Raw genomic sequence first — 13,764 nt, forward strand, 5'->3', positions numbered from 1 at the left:
CACAGCTCAATTTCTGTGGTACTGTAATATGCTGAAGATTTTCCAAAGCATATGTGCCACATGTTAGCATACCCTGAAGGTTCCTACTGACTGACTCCGCAAAAAGAGATACATAAAGTATACGGGAAAATGTTTGAACTTTTTTCGTATACAAAAAAATTATCTTTAGCTGCCAAAACCATTATACTTTTTTAAACTTGTGTCTGTTCATACTAGCAAGTGGAATCCCTCTAATATCAAATTCTGACATTTAGAGGGGTATTCTTATCTGAGATATAAATATTTGATACATGATTCTATGTTAAAAACAGAGACACCCCACACTCCTGATGAGGTTGCCACCACCTGAGGTAGACCATGAGTGGAATGATGGCCCTGAATCTATGGTAGTTACGGAAACTGCCAAGCATGCTTGAGACTCTGTGGTTAGGCCATAAAAAGATATGCATTCAGAATGCCAGTTGAGTAATCTTCAAAGTAAATCTATCACCAGTACTACATGCATAGTAGTGCTTCCATGGACTCACAAGATCCCTAATTTACTCGCCCACATTTCACCCCTACTGACTTGAAAACTGGCATTGTAATACATTGAGAAGGTTCATAAGCATGTGCACATAATGGAGAGGACTCTAGAAGTCCTCTCAATGTATTTCAGCGCTGGTTTACAAGTGCATGGCGGTGGAATGAGAGTGAATATTGTCATACAAATTAGTGATCCTGAGTCAGTGGGAGCAGTACTATTCATGTAATACTGTACTTAATACGGAGTGAGGTGACAGATTCTCTTTAAATCTTTGGTGTTATCTGTTCTTGGTGGTAGTCAGAAAAATGTATACAGGGTTAGCATATTATACTATACTATAAACTTAAAAAAAATCATAACACATTAAATATACAGATACAACAAACCTTAAAGAGGACCTTTCATGTATTTTTTTTTATTCTAGATAAATACCTTTACTTGCGACCCTGCCTGTTTTTTTTCCTACACCCCGCTGTGCCCCCCTGTAGTTTTCCTGCTTAGTATGCAAATCCTGAGCATCGGTACAGGGAGGAGGAGACGCCAGGGTTTCTCAATGGGCGTCGACTTCTCCCTGGCTGTTGTAGTAGCTTGAAGTATTTATCATGTTCCTCAAACCACTGCTGAACATTCTAGCAGTGTGCATTATCCTTCTGAAATAAAATCCACATGAATACTAGAACCCCCCAGATCCTCTAGTAGACCATTGTTTATAGCACCACATTGTCTCTGCCAGCATGCCTTTTGTACCTGGCTGTCCACATGATGTAGAAGAAAAGATTATTCATTAATCCACATCACCTTCTTTCATTGCTCCATGTTCTGGTTCTGATGCTCATGTGCCCTTTATTGGAGCATTCATCAGTGGACAGGGGGCAGCATGGGTTCTCTGACTGGTCTGCAGCTGTGCAGAAATGTGTGTTCCGACACCTTATCTTAGCCAGTGTAACTTTTTCAGAAATTTGTGCTACAGTAGTTATTCTATGGGATCAGACCAGATAGGCTAGGGTTTGCTCCCTACAGACCCTGTCATTATTTATTTTGTTAGGTACTAAACACTGCATACCAAGAATACCCCACAAGGCCTGCCATTTTGAGAACACTCTGACCCAGTCGTCTAGCCATCACAATTTGACCACTGTTCCTTACACTTGAGTATTATCCCTGCTTCCATTATATCTACTTCAAGAACTGGATGTTCACTTGGTGCCTAATATATCCTACCACTTGACAGGTGCTACTGTCACAAGATAATCAAGGTTATCACTGATTGGTACATATGAATAGTTTGTCATGCAACATGATTGACTAAAAGCCAATCTAGGATTTTCTGCATGCCCATTCTAAATTATTCAAACTGTCTAAGAGAATTGCATAAAAGCAATGTACTTCATTTAGACTTTAAAATTAACTGCAATGCTCTGTCTGTTCTTATGTATAGCAAGGATTTATTACTGAGCTGGTATTTTTATTTCCACATAGATAAAAGGTCAAACTGTAAGGCAGCAGCTCCTTGTAAAAAAAAACAAAAAAACCCTGAAATTTATAAATCACTTAATTTTAGGGAAGTATTTCTTAAAGCTCAATGCACTGGCTCAGCAATTCCTATTTAAAGTGTCTTTCCCCCCTTCCGAGCTTGCTGTCCTATTAATAGAACTGAGGAAAGGATCTTTGAAGGCTCCCCCGTAAACATCTGATCTATTTAATAATTCCCCTTGTAAATTATTCATCATCTGTATTCACCAATTATGTAAGGCCCGTGTAGTGGTGGCTAGCTCATTAAAATTACATTGCAGTCTACCCCTGGAAATTCACAAATGGGAATTCATTATAAACTCAATAAAAATTTGATCAGGGTTTAGAAACAACAGCTTGTCTAACCAAATAAGCACAATTTCAGACACACGCATTCAAATGTTACCTTTCCATAGGATAAAATTAAAGGCTATGGACACCTTTTTATTATTGTTTACTTATATAGGGCTATTTTCCAATTGGTCTTTATTAAAATTGTCAACAGTTTTTCTTTTATAGCATTCAGCCATTACTGTTTCTGTAGAATGTTCCTTCTGTTTTTCAGTGAAATCCATTATCGGGCAGCTCTAAGGGCTTGATCTGCACTTATCTCTACTTTCCTAATATTAAAACATTTATTTAAGCTAAATTGCAATCAAACTGATAAGACTTCACCAAGAGATAAAGACTAAAGATCCAGCGGTCAGAACACATTTCTCTGATAAGATATATTACATTTTTTTTTTTATATTCACCTGTACTATTCATTTTTAAAACATTTGTTTAAATGATAGTGACCAATAAAGTTAAATTTATTTTAATTCTATAGAAAAATGTAGAGCAATACTTTTTATACTCATTGAAAATTATGTTTTTCGCTTTTTCCTCCTTGCCTTCTACGGGCCATAACTTTTCTACTTTCTGTTGACATATGTGGTCTTGCTTTTTATAGAGCAAGTGGTACTTTAATGTTACCAGAGTTATCCCCAAACCTGGCCACTGCCGTTACTGCCTGTGAACCCCCACCATTCACTCCTTGTGGACCTCTGGTGTACAGTTACACCAAGTTGTGTGAAGCGCTTCATCAGTTTTATAATATATAAACGAAACCGAGCAGCTCTGGTACCAGCAGTGAAGATCAGCTCGACACAGTGAAGAACCGCACGTCCTTAATTCATCAGTTTTTATATTGTACTTACAGGATTCCAAGTAAAACAGTCATATAAAATATAGTCAATCTTTTCATTTGCCTGACCATTCACTTCTCACACCCTTAAACAGCGATCTCCAGACCCATAAATTAACATGTTCATACTATACTGGACTACATCTAAATAAGTTATCCTTTACCATATCCAATCCTTCACTGAAATTCATGGAATTGTAACACTTCCTTATTCTGATATCAGATAATTGGAGTGAACCTATTTCTTTCTATTTCCTATTTCTTTTCCAATCACCATTCTCTCTCTCATTTATGAATAGAACAACAATCTCATGCACCTAGTATCCCATGGTCACGTGGTGTAGTTCCTCCAATCACCATTTTCTCTTCTATTTATGAATGGGGCAACGATCACATACATTTCAGATCTCACAGTCCCACGACCAATTCCTCAATTGTGCATCCACAACCATCTCATATAGGTAAATAAACTCTATTAAATATACATACTGCCTTATGCTAAACAGCACACAATCTACTGATTCTAGGTTAGACAGGCTTTAATATCAAATTCCACATTCATTCTGGCTGGTTGTAACGTGCGTAGCCTATAGATCCATTCCACTTCCTTTTGGTTTATTTTCGCTACTGGATCCTCCCCTCAAAACTCAAACCTTCTGAATTTGTATTATGTATTTTTTTTAAATGTGCTGATAAACTAGGAGTTTCCAAACCTTTTTTAATATTACAGATATGCTCCTGTACCTTAGTTTTTACTTGGAATCCTTCAGCATGTAGACAACTCCCATATGTTCACAGGTAAGATCTCCTTCTATTTTAAATTGTGCTTTTGATTCAGATGTTTTAGAAAACTCTCTAATCCTAAGAGGTCTCCTCTTCAAATAAGCAGGCAATCATCTACATATCTTTTCCAGAAAACTAGGTCCCCATTCTTATTGCCTGTATGAAGTATTGGGTCTATGAATTTCTCTTCCCATACCGCCATAAATAAATTGGCTAAATTTGCCCCCATTGCCGTCCCAGTGCACTGTAGATAGAAACAACCATTGAACCAAATATAATTGTGGCACAAACAAAATTCCAAACATTCAATAAAAAATTCCCTCTGATCAGGATGCATTTTTGATCTTTCTTGAGGCAGTGCTCTATCGCACTTATCCCTTTTTCCCTTTGGGATTACTGAATATAGGGACGGAACATCCACTGTTACAAGAAACATATTATCAGTACAAGGGCTGAAGTTCTTTAAAAGCCTTATCACATCCCCTGTGTATTTTAGATATGACGGGGTATTTACCACATATTTTTGTAGGTAGAAGTCCACATATTCAGACAACCGGCTAGTTAGGGAGTTTATTCCAGATACAATCGGTCTCCCCAGGGGGTCAGTGATGTTCTTATGTATTTTGGGGAGATATATTTAAAATAGCTCTTTCTTTCCCCTTCTTTAATAATATCTCCATTTCTTTCTTATATTCTATTGTTGGATCTCTTTTGAGTGTCTTATATGTTTTTTCAATTTGTAATAGTCTCAGCATCACTTGTTCGTATTTATCTTTATCTAAAATAACAATCCCCCCTTTATCCAGAAGCTTTATCACAATACGTTTTTTTTTTTCTAATTTCTTCAAACCCTGTCTTTTTTCATAAGTGAAATAATTTTTTTTGGGCTTACTCTCCATATTATCAAGTTATTTTAATAGACCTCTTTTAAAAGCGTCTATACATTCATTATTTTTTGGTACTGGGAAGAACTTCGACTTTTCTCCCACATCAGTATGTATAAAATCTTTCTGATCTCCCTCTACTACAACTTGTCTCAGATTGGATATAATATAATTCATGATATTAAGCTTCCTTATATATCGATGAATATTCAGATATTTTTCAAATGTAATAATTTGTTTGGTAGGCGCATATTTTAGTCCCTTCATTAAAACAACACACTCGTTATCTTTAGGTTCGTAGGAGCTAAGATTATAAATCCCTTTAATTTCTCTTTTGTCTTCTTGGTTTTGGGACTGTCTGTTTCCCTTTCCCCTACTGCCTCTAGTTTCTTTTAGTGGGGTGGGGGGGGGGGGGACCTCTCAGTTAGTAATGAAAAGATCCTCTATTAGAGTTAAGTCTGAAATTCACTGGTGGATAAGGGCACACAAATAATGAGGGTTGTAATAATTTCTATACCTCTGTGGTCTCCCTTGATTAGGGTGATAACCTCTCGATTCAAAATGTTCTCGTTACCAGGTTTGCCGATATCCTTCTCTGTAATAATTCCCTATATGGTCAGTGAATTCCTCTTTTCGAGCTACAATAGTATCCTTTTCTGTAGTACCCGCGTGAGCCGACACTTCTCCTGCTCTTTAAATCTCCACTTATAAACCTTGATTTTCTATTACTTTAATATACTTCCTATTTTTTTTTTGTTTTAACTTCCGCCACTACTTTTAAAACATCTTTTTGACATTTCTGGGACAGCTCTGCATAGACACTCAGTTCTATAAATGGTTCTATATTTTTGTTACTCTATTCTATCTATTTGTTTATTTTTTTTTACTTTTTCTTTCTTATTCCTATAATAAATTGCATTACATTGAGACCACATTCATTCATGAGCTTTTCCCACTCATCCAAATCATTTTCATCCTCTGAACGAAGAGGTAGTTGCCACTTCAGACCTTCTGGGATTTTTCTCTCTACTAAGTATTTCTCTAGGGCAATCACATCCCAGGTGGTTTTCACCTCCCTAGTCATAAGCCTCCCAAGTCCGAGAAAAATCCCATCAAGGTCATTAGGTTTTTTTCCCCAAACTCCAATAAAAACACATCATCTATATTACATCTAAAATCTGCTCTGACGTCAAAGATATACATAACGTAACTAACCCACCAACAAGTATACTTTTTGAAAAAAATAAAAATATATATTTTTTTTTTATAAAATAAAAGAGTCTCAAACCGCAAATGTCTTTTGATGAGCAAAATGTATTGATAGAGCAGAGATTATTGGAGAAGAGATACAAAATGTGTGCCCTAAATAAATATATCAGAGAAGTAGTTAAAGAAGGGGAAGAAAAGAAAGGAGGGGAGAACTTGAAAAAGAAAGATATCCCCAAGAAAGAGGAAGACATTAGACTAGCCATCATCACACAATATAGCAGTAATGCCGGTTTCCTAAAAAATGCTATAATCAAGAATTGGTCTGTTCTCAAAAATTACCCTGTTTTGGGTGAGTTAATACCAGAAAAACCCGGTATTATCTTTAAAAAGCTCCTAATATTAAAGACGAATTAGTACATAGCCATTTACCTGTGAAACAACAGAAGACAAAGAAGCACCAATTTACATGGTGCGGTTTTTGCATACCATGTAAAAACCGCACAAAAAAGAACAAATAAACTCAAACTGAAGAGGTGGTGTCAAAGTACTGGAGCACAATTGTCATGAGTAATGGGGAGGGGATAACACCAAATGACACACAGAAGGAAAAGACCGAAGTCTAGGCCTCAAAGCTAAGGGAGAGGGATGGTGACCTCCTAGGAATCCCTAGACCTCTCCTTGAATCCTGACAGTGTGAGTAGACCCAGAAGGTGGAAATGCTCATACACTGGAAACTAGGCCCTGAAGACCATGGAAGGCCCTAGGAATGGTGGCAGGCAATGAGACTACTAGTTCCTTCCCAGATGAAAGAACCAGCATCTACGTGAGGCCTAGACAACAACACACACAAGCGAACAACAAAATGCAAGACAAAATACACTTAGCTTAAAGAATAATGGATGAGCAGGAGATCCAAAGGAACAACACACCAGCTCAACCAACTCCAGCAGAAAATATCAACCGCATGGTAAGCAGTGTGAGTCAGAACTAAATAGGGCCTCAGTAATGACTACAAGCTGCACCTGACAAGAGGTGTGGTCATTACCAAACACAACACTGAAAGGAAAAAAACGGAGACTATCAGATACCCTCACGTGCCGCCAGTCTCTCTGATCTTCTCACCTCTGTCATGGGAGGGACCGTGACAACAATGCAAAATAGAAGGAGATCTCACCTGTGAACATATGGGGTTGTCTATATGCTGGAGTGCCCATGTGTCCTCCAGTATGTAGGAAGGACAATGACGAAACTAAAAACTAGGGTACAGGAGCATATCCGCAATATTAAAAAAGGGTTGGAAACTCCTAGTTTATCAGCACATGTTACAACCAGCCGGAATGAATGTGGAATTTGATATTAAAGCCTGTCTAACCTAGAATCAGTAGATTGTGTGCTGTTTAGCATAAGGCAGTATGTATATTTAATAGAGTTTATTTACCTAACAATTGAGGAATTGGTCGTGGGATATATATGCTACTCGTGGGGTATATGCCACTCACGAAGCAGAGGCGAAACCCGGATCAGGCAAATGAAGGATTGACTATATTTTATATGACTGTTTTACTTGGAATCCTGTAAGTACAATAAAAAAATCTGATGAATTAAGAACTTGCGGTACTTCATTATGACGAGCTGTTCTCTCTACCATTTAGGAAGATAAGAACTTAGACTTTTGTTGGAGCCCAGGTCCAGGTTCAGTATAATCCAGTGATTGATCGTATCAGAAAAAAAAAATTACTGTGTGCCTTGAGGGGCCTAATCTTCACTGTTGGTACCAAAGCTGCGCGGTTTCGTTTATATATTCTAAGACTGAGTGTGAAAAGAACCCCACTTCACCAAAATACAGCTGCGCTCAAACAACATTCACATTTTCAGACTCTTATTTTTAATTTAATTTTTTTTTAAATTTTAAATTTTATTTTTATTTTTTAACGTACATTCATCAGTTTTATGTTTATAGCTTCATCTTTTTGTTTCTGGAACCTAATTACGCACATATAATTCCATACCGGCAATTTTTTGTTGCACAATAACATGGGGTATAGATTAATATTTAATTCCCAAATAGCCAAACTACCTTGCTATCAAATACAGGGAAACACATCTACTCAACCTTTCATCACAAAGCTAAACAAGTACAGTTCAGGGATACTCAACTGGCAGCCCAAAGTCTGAATCCTTGCCTGCTTCCCTGGGACACAGAGACACAATAATTCCCACACGCCATTTTGTTGCCAACTGCCTTACTTCCTTGCATACAGGACCTGCCGATCCTTATCCACAATTAAAAAAAAACAGCAAGAGACATTATATATATATATATATATATATATATATATATATGGTAAAACGGCCAGCAGCACTCCAAAATATCAAAGAAAACGTGTGGTTTATTAACCCAAAGTCAAGCGACGTTTCAACAGCTTGTTGCTGTCTTTATCAATTTGTTAAATAATCATCTTGTGCAAAAATGAAATCAACGGAATGAGTGGAAATGTCATACCACTCCATCAAGCTTTCAACTTAAAAGTCCATAAATGGAAGTAGCGCCTCTGTGGCATGGTTCACCACAGAGGTAGGCAAAGTGTGGTGCATGTCACATATGACATTTCAGGAGCCAATCCCCTTTCTCAAGCAAGCTGTCTGAGGTGAACTAATGGGCATCATTACTGTCCGAGGGACACTGTCACACACACAGGAAGTAGGGAAGTGGCCACTGAGCTCAACCTGCACTCCTGTCCCAGCCTACTTGCCTCGCAAGTCCTAGTGACAAGGGACAACTAGTAGACAAACCCTCAACTAGCATAAGTGAAGGGAAGACGGACAAACACACAACAGAGCAGTCAAACGAGCCAAGTCAAAACCTGGAGAGCAGCAAGGTACCAGAAGAACAAGAGAGAACGCCAAGACCAAGGGATGAGATGGACAGAAGTCTAACAGGAGCAGGAGAACAGCAAACCAGATAAGTAATCGCAGGAAGGACCTCAATAACAGACAATCTGTGGCCAGCAGATTGCCTGTTTAAATAGGAACCTGGGGGAGTCATGTGACGTGGCCAGCATCACATGACTCCTGAGTTCTAATACAGCTGAGCATCGAGAGAGCAGCTCGGCGCTCAGCCCCATTGAGGTTACCATGGGAACGGGTGACGCCGGGCGCACTGATGACGCGAGCGCGCCCGGGCCGTCCCTGCCTCCGCACAGAGCGCACCGTGACAGACACTAAGGGGCATTACTATTGTGAGGTGGCACTAGGGGGACATTATTACTGTGTTGGGGCACAAAGAGGATTAGGTGGGATTAGAGGCATGGCTAACTGTAAATAAAACTAATTGCAGTAGAGCATGTATGTTGACCTTTATGAAAAGTACTTGCTTGAAATCCCCTCATATAGTTAATCATGATACCTGTCAGATCACTGACACAGGAAAATCATTGCCAAAATTGCAAGAATGGCGTCTTTTGGATTTATTATTACTAAAATATCATCCATAGTTCTGATTAAAAAAAGGCCAACCTTAACTTTACAAAGAAAAATGTGTTCAAATGGGTCTTGATTGATTCATTTGCAACATTTCTTCCAATAAGGCCTCATGCACACGACCGTTGTGTGCATCCGTGGCCGTTGTGCCGCTTTCCGTTTTTTTTTTCGCGGACCCATTGACTTTCAATGGGTCCGTGGAAAAATCGGAAAATGTTTTGCAGCCGAGACCGTGATCCGTGTATCCTGTCCGTCAAAAAAATAAGACCTGTCCTATTTTTTTTACGGACAACGGTTCACGGACCCATTCAAGTCAATGGGTCCGTGAAAGAACACGGATGCACACAAGATTGGCATCCGTGTCCGTGATCCGTGGCCGTAGGTTACTTTCATACAGACGGATCCAAAGATCCGTCTGCATAAAAGCTTTTTCAGATCTAAGTTTTCACTTCGTGAAAACTCATATCCGACAGTATATTCTAACACAGAGGCGTTCCCATGGTGATGGGGACGCTTCTAGTTAGAATACACTACAAACTGTGTACAAGACTGCCCCCTGCTGCCTGGCAGCACCCGATCTCTTACAGGGGGCCGTGATGAGGACAATTAACCCTTCAGGTGCGGCACCTGAAGGGGTTAATTGTACTATCATATCTCCCTGTAAGAGATCAGGGCTGCCAGGCAGCAGGGGGCAGACCCCTCCCCAGTTTGAATATCATTGGTGGCCAGTGCGGCCCCCCCCCTCCCTCCCTCTATTGTAATAATTTGTTGGTGGCACAGTGTGCACCCCCCATCGGCCCCCCCTTCCTCCCTGTATTTTAATAATTATTCGTTGGTGGCACAGTGTGCGCCCCCCATCGGCCCCCCCTTCCTCCCTGTATTGTAATAATTATTCGTTGGTGGCACAGTGTGCGCCCCCCATCGCCCCCCCCTTCCTCCCTGTATTGTAATAATTATTCGTTGGTGGCACAGTGTGCGCCCCCCATCGCCCCCCCCCCCCGATCATTGGTGGCAGCGGAGTTCCAGTTTAATCGCTGGGGCTCCGATCGGTAACCATGGCAACCAGGACGCTACTGCAGCCCTGGTTGCCATGGTTACTTAGCAATAGTACAATAGTAAAAGATTCATACTTACCTGGGAGCTGCGATGTCTGTGTCCGGCCGGGAGCTCCACCTACTGGTAAGTGACAGCAATGCGCCGCACAGACCTGTCACTTACCAGTAGGAGGAGCTCCCGGCCGGACACAGACATCGCAGCTCCCAGGTAAGTATGAATCTTTTACTATTGTACTATTGCTAAGTAACCATGGCAACCAGGGCTGCAGTAGCGTCCTGGTTGCCATGGTTACCGATTGGAGCCCCAGCGATTAAACTGGGACTCCGATCGGAACTCCGCTGCCACCAATGATCGGGGGGGGTAACAGGGGAGATGGGAGGCCGCACACTGGCCACCAATGTTGTTAATGCTAAAGAGGGAGGGGGGGCCGATGGGGGGCGCACACTGTGCCACCAACGAATAATTATTACAATACAGGGAGGAAGGGGGGGGGCGATGGGGGGCGCACACTGTGCCACCAACGAATAATTATTACAATACAGGGAGGAAGGGGGGGGCGATGGGGGGCGCACACTGTGCCACCAACGAATAATTATTACAATACAGGGAGGAAGGGGGGGGGCGCACACTGTGCCACCAACGAATTATTACAATAGAGGGAGGAAGGGGGGGCCGCACTGGCCACCAATGATATTCAAACTGGGGGGGGGGGTTTGCCCCCTGCTGCCTGGCAGCCCTGATCTCTTACAGGGGGATATGATAGTACAATTAACCCCTTCAGGTGCGGCACCTGAGGGGTTAATTGTGCTAATCACGGCCCCCTGTAAGAGATCGGGTGCTGCCAGGCAGCAGGGGGCAGTCATGTACACAGTTTGTAGTATACTCTAACTAGAAGCGTCCCCATCACCATGGGAACGCCTCTGTGTTAGAATATACTGTCGGAAATGAGTTTTCACGATCTAACTCATATCCGACAGTATATTCTAACATAGAGGCGTTCCCATGGTGATGGGGACGCTTCAAGTTAAAATATACCATCAGATTGGAGAAAACTCCGATCAGATGGTATAAAAGGGACTCCAGACTTTACATTGAAAGTCAATGGGGATCCGTTTGAAATGGCACCATATTGTGTCAACGTCAAACGGATCCGTCCCCATTGACTTGCATTGTAATTCAGGACGGATCCGTTTGGCTCCGCACGGCCAGGCGGACACCAAAACGACTTTTTTTTCATGTCCGTGGATCCTCCAAAAATCAAGGAAGACCCACGGACGAAAAAACGGTCACGGATCACGGACCCCGTTTTTGCGGACGTGAAAAAATACTGTCGTGTGCATGAGGCCTAAAGGGGGAAATTAAGCCGACTTTGAATCAGCATCAATTTATTTAAAAAAAAGGATGTGTTCAGCTCCTTTGACCTATTTTTGATTCAAGAGAACAACTAGTATGTCAAAAGTCATGATATCTAAAAGAAGCATCTTTTTGTTGAAGGTTTGGTACTTTTTTTGTGCTTCCTTTTATTCAAAAGCAAGCACTTTTGGAATGTAGAATGTATAGGAACTCTCAAAAGGTTTTCCCTGTCCGAATGGAAAACAAAGCAGCCCTATTTTGCTTGTTGCCCCAAGCCCAATTTTCTATAAAGCTGCTCCTGTGTGTTTTACATTGTTCCTATATGTGTAGATCCATTGTTATAGAGAAAATCCAGACAGTAAAGCTGAAAACAAGTTGAATAGATTGTACAGGTCCTTCTCAAAAAAATAGCATATTGTGATAAAGTTCATTATTTTCTGTAATGTACTGATAAACATTAGACTTTCATATATTTTAGATTCATTACACACCAACTGAAGTAGTTCAAGCCTTTTATTGTTTTAATATTGATGATTTTGGCATACAGCTCATGAAAACCCAAATTTCCTATCTAAAAAAATTAGCATATTTCATCCGACCAATAAAAGAAAAGTGTTTTTAATACAAAAAAAGTCAACCTTCAAATAATTATGTTCAGTTATGCACTCAATACTTGGTCGGGAATCCTTTTGCAGAAATGACTGCTTCAATGCGGCGTGGCATGGAGGCAATCAGCCTGTGGCACTGCTGAGGTGTTATGGAGGCCCAGGATGCTTCGATAGCGGCCTTAAGCTCATCCAGAGTGTTGGGTCTTGCGTCTTGGGGTTCAGGTTAGGAGAGTTGGCAGGCCAATTGAGCACAGTAATACCATGGTCAGTAAACCATTTACCAGTGGTTTTGGCACTGTGAGCAGGTGCCAGGTCGTGCTGAAAGATGAAATCTTCATCTCCATAAAGTTTTTCAGCAGATGGAAGCATGAAGTGCTCCAAAATCTCCTGATAGCTAGCTGCATTGACCCTGCCCTTGAAAAAAAAAACTGTGGACCAACACCAGCAGCTGACATGGCACCCCAGACCATCACTGACTGTGGGTACTTGACACTGGACTTCAGGCATTTTGGCATTTCCCTCTCCCCAGTCTTCCTCCAGACTCTGGCACCTTTATTTCCTAATGACATGCAACAGTCCAGTGCTGCTTCTCTGTAGCCCAGGTCAGGCGCTTCTGCCGCTGTTTCTGGTTCAAAAGTGGCTTGACCTGGGGAATGCGGCACCTGTAGCCCATTTCCTGCACACGCCTGTACACGGTGGCTCTGGATGTTTCTACTCCAGGCTCAGTCCACTGCTTCCGCAGGTCCCCCAAGGTCTGGAATCGGTCCTTCTCCACAATGTTCCTCAGGGTCCGGTCACCTCTTCTCGTTGTGCAGCGTTTTCTGCCACACTTTTTTCTTCCCACAGACTTCCCACTGAGGTGCCTTGATACAGCACTTTGGGAACAGCCTATTCGTTCCGAAATTTCTTTCTGTGTCTTACCCTCTTGCTTGAGGGTGTCAATGATGGCCTTCTGGACAGCAGTCAGGTCGGCAGTCTTACCCATGATTGCGGTTTTGAGTAATGAACCAGGCTAGGAGTTTTTAAAAGCATCAGGAATCTTTTGCAGGTGTTTAGAGTTAATTAGTTGATTCAGATGATTAGGTTAATAGCTCGTTTAGAGAACCTTTTCATGATATGCTAATTTTTTTAAATAGGAATTTGGGGTTTTCATGAGCTGTATGCCAA

At 41.1% G+C, this 13,764-nt stretch overlaps 1 protein-coding gene across 2 annotated transcripts in view; it reads right to left on the minus strand.

The window, feature by feature from the left end:
* RELN (reelin) overlaps window positions 1-13,764 on the minus strand; it is a 716,958-nt gene that overhangs the window by 201,350 nt on the left and 501,844 nt on the right. The gene's annotated exons all lie outside the window — the stretch shown is intronic.

Source organism: Bufo gargarizans, chromosome 2 (genome assembly GCF_014858855.1).
Source record: "Bufo gargarizans isolate SCDJY-AF-19 chromosome 2, ASM1485885v1, whole genome shotgun sequence".
Classification (NCBI taxonomy): Eukaryota; Metazoa; Chordata; class Amphibia; order Anura; family Bufonidae; genus Bufo; species Bufo gargarizans.